The sequence below is a fragment of the Peromyscus eremicus genome, chromosome 14 (assembly GCF_949786415.1).
Source record: "Peromyscus eremicus chromosome 14, PerEre_H2_v1, whole genome shotgun sequence".
Classification (NCBI taxonomy): Eukaryota; Metazoa; Chordata; class Mammalia; order Rodentia; family Cricetidae; genus Peromyscus; species Peromyscus eremicus.
Genome location: NC_081430.1, coordinates 62,214,282 through 62,222,452, shown reverse-complemented (window position 1 = coordinate 62,222,452; position 8,171 = coordinate 62,214,282).

The window sequence follows — 8,171 nt, the reverse complement described above, 5'->3', positions numbered from 1 at the left end:
TTTAGACAAATTCCTATTTCCCTTCCCTTCTCTTCATTATTCCAGTATCCTTCCTTCTCTCTTGCTTTCCAGACAACACAAGGGTTTCCCTCAGTAGTCTAGAATATCACAGTGCTACAATATTTTAAACAAGAACAGAAGTATATATTTGCCATAACAAAAATAGCTCTAAATTTGCATCAACATAAAAACCTATATCAACGTGAAGCATCTGAGACTAGCAATAATTTTTTTTCTTACTATAACCAATAACAATTTGTAACCAACCCCTCTAAGTTGTAAATTGTATCAACCTTTTAGTACTGAGAGAGTGCAGCTCTCCAAGCCCATCTCACTGGTCATGGAATTTTTCCAAAACTTCTCAGTGTTGCACAATCCCCACCACCACTGCTCTTGACCCACAGGGCCAAACCTCGGCCAGGCCCAGATAGAAGTGATGTTCTTATGGTGGGCAGCACCTGGGATGGGCCATGGGAGCCCCATTCAACAACAAGCAAGGGAGCAGAGCACCGCAGAGCTGGGCAGGCAGGTTCTCTGACACAGGCAGTCACTCTAGGACCCTTGTGGGAGCCTCGGATGGACAGAAAGTGACTCCCTTCCTGCTTGCCTGCATGAGCAGGCCTTTCCACAGCCCCATCTCTGCCCCTGTCACTTCAGCATGCAAGGGGCAAGCCCAGCCCCACCTGCCCATGCTGCCTGCTCTGTGGGTTGGAGAGTGATGGAGGGAAGCTGACTCTTTTCAATGAAATGCTCTAGGGGGGTAGAGGTAGTTCGCTTCATCCCTTCCAGGAAAATAAAGGAGGTTAGTAAACAGAAACACAGAAACAGATAACAATGACACAGACAACCAGATATCCACACCTCAGATCAGGGAAGATGGCATATCTTACTCCCAGTGAGCTCCATCTATCAGACAGCCTATCTGACAGGAGCAACCTGTGAATCCCAGTTCAACCAGGGGGACCCTCAGTCACAGTTCAACCAAAGGGAACCAGTTGCTTCCAGGTGAGTAACAGATGTCTCTTGGGCCCATGCAGCAGGGTTGCTTCTAGAGCAACTGTCAAACAAAACCCAGCCTCCAGATTCAGTCAGCTGGAGCTTCTCAGAGAAAGAAACACAGAACATGGAACAGAAGAGTGACAGACAGAACAAAATGACACGAAATGACTGACCAAGACTAAGAGCACTCACTGTTACACTTCCCTGCAGGCTGGGATTTTTGCTTACATGTCAGGAGTCTTGAGGGGACTTCCCTACCAATGGACCATATATTAGGGTCTGCAAGAAGTCCTCAAAAGACCACCAGTCATGATGCAATCAGCAAGAACTTTATTAAACCACATGCATGTGGTATTGCTCACCTGTACAAAATGGTGATGACCTTGAAAGGGATGTGTGAGCTCCCTTTAAGCATAGCCCAGGGAAGTTCCCGAGGTAGCTAGGTCATTTGATATGATTGGCTTAAGCAAGGGGCAATCATATTAGTACATTCTAATTTTCTAGGGTTAGTCAGGGGCTGGTTAGGCTTAAAGCTTTTCCATTTTGGGGCAGGCCTGGACAAGTAAGTCCCCAAGCCTTGTCCTTATTTGGCTATCACCTGTTTGGAGGAGGGGTTTGTCCAAGGGTCTACTTCTACTGAGTTATTAGGGGTCTGTCATATTTTCCTGGCCCTCTCACCAACCATATGGAATTCTAGGAAGCTGTTTGTGTAAATGGCAGAAAAAGGTCTGAGGACATAAAAGTCTGTTGAAAACAAGAAAACGTCATTATATACAGTATGAGATCACAGAACTGAGAACAAGGAATGAAAGCAGGTGGTGTGTTGGAGCTCAGAGAGAAAGAAACAAGTGTGAGTCTGTGAATATGGAAGGGAAGTGAACAAAAGCAAGAGGGTTGGAAGCAGGCAGATTTGAAAGTGAGTATTACCAGATTCAAAATTTGGAATTGGGGCTGGAGAGGTGGCTCAGGGGTTAAACATACTGCCTGCCTGCTCTTCTGGTGGTCCTGAGTTCAATTCCCAGCAACCATATTGTGGCTCACAACCACCATGTGTAATTGGATCTGATGCCCTCTTCTGATGCATAGCCATGCATGCAGGTAGAACATTCTATACATAATAAATAAATCTTACAAAAAAGAAAAGAATTGGAATTGGCATGTGTCTTCCAGTTTCTGTTGCTGCAAAGAGATACAAGACTGTAATGCCTGGTCTTGGGTACAGCATGCAGACATCTCTGACTTATGAGCTCATGTCCTTTTGTGATCACTAGCACTCTATAACTGAGTTCTGCTTGAGTAGAAGCCTTCCCAAGGCATATGTGCATATGCTACTTTTCTTTTGCTTTTATAGAACACTGTGACCAAAAGCCATTTAAGAAAAATAATTTTTATTCTAGGTTGTGACTTCAGAAAGACAGAAGCCATTACACAGAGAAGAATAGCAGCAAGTGGTGGACATGGTGACAGGATAAGGAAGTTGAGAGATCACAAGCACAAGGTAGAGTTGAATGAGGCTATGAACTCTCAAAGCCCACCCTCGGTGATGTAGTTCAGCAGCTAGGCCACATCTCCTAAACCTTCCCAACCATCGCCACCAACTGGGGCCAAGTATTCAAAGGCCTGAACTTATAAGAGACATTCTCACTCAAACCACCCATTTTTCTGTCCCAGAGCCCTTGGAATGGCAGTATCTACCCCCTAAAACTGATCTCACAAAGCCCTCCTTCCTTCTTGTGAAGAAAAATTAGTATGTTTTCTTCTGATCTCTTAATTATCAACAAATAACAAGCATTTTTATTAAATAATGATTCATCTGAGAATCACATTATTTTTGTATATAAATTTATTCCATCTGTATGACAAACTCAGGTCATCTGAGTATAATTTTATAATTTGGACAACTGTTTCTTCTGTTTCATGACTGATGATCAGGCTTGTAAGTCCCTCAAGCCACATGAGTGGCCAGGCCACTATCCTTAGGACCTCTAACTGCCAGGTTATACCCACAGAATACTCCAACTGACCTAACTTCTGGACACTGCTTCCACCCTACAAAGCCCAAATCCAGCTGATCTTCAAAGCTCCACCCTGAAAAGTTCCACCTCCTTCCAAACAAGCTCTATATAATCCCTACATTCTATTCAGTTTGCTACTGTTTCTTGCTGGATCAGAGGCAGCCATTCTCCTGCTTCTTTCCCTCCCAGGAAATGTCTTGTGTGAGGTTTGTTGTGTGGTGTGACTTTGTGGTATTCCTTGGCTCACGGCTGCCAGGATATCTTCCATCTGAACTATAATGCTTACAAGGCTTTTTGGCTCAAGCGGAAACATTACATTGTCCTAGATTAAAGAAAAAAATTCTTTTAGGTATTCCTTTGTTGTTATGTTGTTAGTTATTTTGTAGCCTGTTGTCATTTCTACTTGGAGTTATTTTAACCATATTTATTTGTGTGTGTGTGAGTTAGTGTCTATGTGTATGGTTGTTTGTGTGTGTGTGAGAGAGAGAGAGAGAGACAGAGACAGAGAGACAGAGAGACAGAGACAGAGAGAGACATGGAGAGACAGAGAGACAGAGGGAGAGAAGGGCAGAAATGTAGGAACCAGTCTATACTGCACATGTTGAGGCCAGACAACCTTCCACCTTCTTTGATACAAGGTCACTTGTTGTCCATCACAGGATATGTCAGGTTACTTGGCTGGTGTATATCTGAAGATTCTCCTACCTTCACCTGCCTTCTCAACATAAGAGCATGGGGGTCTCACATACACAGCACCGCGTGAATCCTTGTGTGAGTTCTGGGTACATAACTTAGGATCCGACACTTGCACAACTACTACTGCCAACTATCTCCCTTAGTGTATTTTAAGGATCTTTTCTTTCATCCTTTTGCATTCATAGTTTTTATAATGGAAGTATTTTATTTTACATGTTCTACATTCTTGAACATATATATCAACTTATATTTTACCTTTTTGTTTTGGTTTGGTTTGGTTTTTTCGAGACAGGGTTTCTCTGTGTAGTTTTGGTGCCTGTCATGGATCTCACTCTGTAGACCAGGCTGGCCTCGAACTCATAGAGATCTGCCTGGCTCTGCCTCCCGAGTACCGGGATTAAAGGCGTGCGCCACCACCGCCCGGCATATTTTAGCTTTTTATCCCATCACGTTGTTGATTTTCATGTTTAATCATATCTGTCAATCTAAGGTGGCTCTCAGATGACTGTGGTGAAAAATATAGTTGATTAATTTATGAACTTTTTTCTAGAACAGTCTGGAGAATTTTTCATCCAAATTTATGAATTATCACTTTCTATTTTTATAGATATTTGTATGTATTATTGGTACAATCAATGTCTTTCATTATGACATTTTCATACACAAATATTGCATACTTTGAACATGTTTTACTACCATTACTTTCTCAAAATTAACTAATTTACTATCTATTTTTATGCAAGATATTCTGAACATGTTCATTTGCCTCCGCCAAATTCTCCATTCCTGCTGCAGAACACAGAAATATATAGTAGGAATTCATCTGACTATGACAAAGCTATACCTGGAAGAAGCCAAGGGCCTTTCCAGAGGACAAAGCCAAGACTTAAGGAGTATTGGTGATACTGGCTTTTGAATATTAGCCATTTGCTGCAATTAATTTCTTGCTTGCTATTGTAGCTTTTCCATTCCTAGAATAGTGTGTTTGATCATTCATTGGGAATAATTTCCCCTACACAATTAAGGTCTTTGGATACATCTCCCAACTGTGCTAACAGCAGTCACACAGCCAGACCCCTAACTTCAGGCCTTTCTGTTATTATCATCATTAGCAACATCCAGCCAGGATGATCTCCAGATGAAAATATCTTATCTGAGATACTTCCCAGACTTTCTAAGAACAGATCACAGATCTATAAGCATCCAGACTATCTGTTACAGAAAGCCAGGTAGATGTGCTAATTAAGCTTAACCATCCCCTTTCCAAGTCTTATGTCTAACTCTAGATATCTCTTTAACAATTAACTCAGAACTAAAGGGTTTCTACTTACCAGGTACGTCAAGCTGTGACTCAGGTTGCCTAGCTACCATGTGCACTTCCTCCATCCTGCCAGAAAATGGCACAGCCAACATAGATTTGGGGCCAATGGGGGAAAAAAAGGCAGTTTATTTTCACATGTGACTGGTAGCCTCTTAACATTTTAACTAACCACGTCTAAGAATATAGTTTGAGCTCATATACTCCCTTTCTTAGATATTTTTAGATATATTTAGCCCTCAGTTGATTATATTCCCCTTTAGTCACTTCCTTTTTGTGTTGTAAACAATAGCTGACAATTATTGCTTTTGTGGTGGATCTTATCACCTCTCTGTTTGACCCTGAAACAATTCAAGCCTGGTCACCTTGTCTTAGCAGGAGAATTGCTGCTTTGTATGGGTCTATAACTGAAAACCTCAGAGACTTGTAAAGGAACTAGAAGAACAAGATGGAAGATGAGAAAGAGCTAGATGGGGAAGAACTAGATGAGAAAAAAACTAAATGGGGAAGAACTTGATGGGAGAATTAAGATAGAACTAAAAGAGAACAGCAGAAAAGTATAGAGAAAAATCAGCCAAGAAAGGAGCTAAGTATGAAAGCAGAAAAAAATCTGTATACAGAGAGAACTGACTCAGAAGAACAAAGCAAATGGACTAAATAGTTTCATGTATGTAGATTTATTTGATATCATCTAAGATTAGATCATCAGCTTGTTGTAGATTCTCCCACGGACACTGGGAAAAGACTATCAATGGACAGGACCACAATAGTCTTTGTTACATTTGCACCTTCCTCCTGACCTAATTTCATGCTCTCTCTTCTACTCTCTCCCTCTCTCTTTCCATCTCTCTTTCTATCAGAAAAAAATACCAAAAAACTTGAAAAACTGAAAACAAACACACAAAAACAACGACAAAAAGATAAAACATAGTGAAACAAAACCAAACCAAAATAAAACAAAATGTGCCCCCAAACTACAGAGTCCGTTTTGTGTTTGGCTAAATACTGCTGAGTATAGGGCCTGCTGAGTAGTATAGTTGATATACTCAGTTATCCACCTTTAGAGAAAAGTAATTTCCCTGTCCCAGCAGGCAGCAATTGTAAATAGTTTCTTGATTAGGCGTGAAAATTTATGTCAACTTCCTCTTCTTAGTGCAGGATTTTGTTTGATTTGAACTTGTGCAAATCTTATGTCACAGTAACTGTGAGTTCATACACATATTAGTTCAATTGTGTTTGGAAAATATGGTTTGCTCGGAGTCATCCAAAACATCTAGCACTTACAATCTTTCTACCTCCTCTTTGTGAAAATCTCTGAGCCATGAAAGGAGGTGATTGGTAAAGACATCCCATTTAATCCTTATGAACATGTGAAGTATTCAATATTTAACATGTGTACATAGATAGAAATATAGAATTGACACAGATGTCATGAAGAAAAAGGATGGCATACATAAAGAGTGCAATACCATCAATCATTGAGAAGAAAAAAAACAATTCTAACATATGCAGACACCATGAGACTGAATTTCACAGTGTTCACTGAAATAAGCCAGACACAAAGACAAAGTTGCTACATTCCCTTAGTCTTTTAGAGAAATTAGTATGTCATACCTGCAGAAGAATGGACTGAAGGAGTTGTTACCCTGATAAGGCAGACTGAGGACAGAAACATGTCAAGTATGAGGAAAAGAACACAGAACAGAGGAAATATTGCTATTATTCTTTAGTACATTAGGATAACTGAGAGTTAAAATAATCTAAGTTATACTTTAAGGTAACCAGAAACAAGACCAGAAAATTCACAACACATAGAAATCTATGTTGGAAATGAGGAAACGCTCAAATGTTAATCTGATTACAGTATATTGAATCATTATTGAATTTCCAAAATGAACCCTACAAAGATGCATGGATGTGCTCACTCTGATAAGAACTGACATAGATTGTATGATTCAGAGAGTCTGTGGTGAGGTAAGGTGAAGGTCCAGGACATATTATGTCTTTTGTAGGCTTCAAAAACTTTCTACTCAGGCTTCATTAAAGCTATGAATTACTTTCCTAAGTTAACTTGGATTCATTGTTTTCAAACCTCAATTGCCTGAGTAAGGTGGGAAACAGGAATGTGTCATCAGTCATAAGTAAAATGTCACATTGTTTTAATAACATGATCACTACCTAACTGCTCTCAGAAAACTGAATTCTGCCCTGGGTACTAGCCTTTCCCAATGTGTTGTGCAACTGGTGAAGTCTAAAGGCAGTTTGGAGCATTTTGGGAGATTACCGATCCTCTCTGTGTAGCTTCTGGTTTCACTTCAACAGCTACTTTTGATATGTCATCAATTAAACTCAAAACAAGAATGAAGTGAATCAATCTGTGGTTGGCCTATCTGATCATACAGGACCCAGTTTTGTTCTGTTGTGTTAAAAACATGGGTTGTGCCATGCTGAAGTGAAAGAATACTCAGATTACCCTAAAGGCATCTTTTGACCATCAGGGGGTGCTCAGAGAACACCAAAATCAATTCCTATAACCATCTTCAAATGGATTTTCATCTAATGTACTCAATTATTTCTCTTCTTATTTATATACAGAGAAGATTACAGTAACTTTTGGCATAGTATCCTGGGCAGTGTAGTATTGGTAGAAGGACAGAGGCATACATTTCAATAGAGCAGAATTTTTCTCATAGTCAGTCACTGAAGTATGATTTATATATAACAGGAAAACACAGCCCATGAAAATTAGGATACAGGTAATAAACATTGTAGTAACACAAAAAGCAGGCACATAGTCAAATTGAAAATGGAAAACAACAAATGTATGTATTTTTAATTGTTTTCAATTTTTTGAGAATTCTTTAATATGTACAGTATGCAAATTGTTCTCCCCCTCCCCTCTCTTTCTCAGTTTTTTTTTTGGGGGGGGACAGAGTTTCTCTGTGCAGTTTTGGTGCCTGTCCTGGATGTGGCTCTGTAGACCAGGCTGGCCTCAAACTCACAGAGATCAGCCTGGCTCTGCCACCTGAGTGCTGGGATTAAAGGCATGAGCCACCACTGCCTGGCTTGTTCTTATTTCTTGTTCTCTGTCTACCAACTCTTTCCTTGTAAGTCCAATATCCTCTCAAATTCATGGGCCTTTT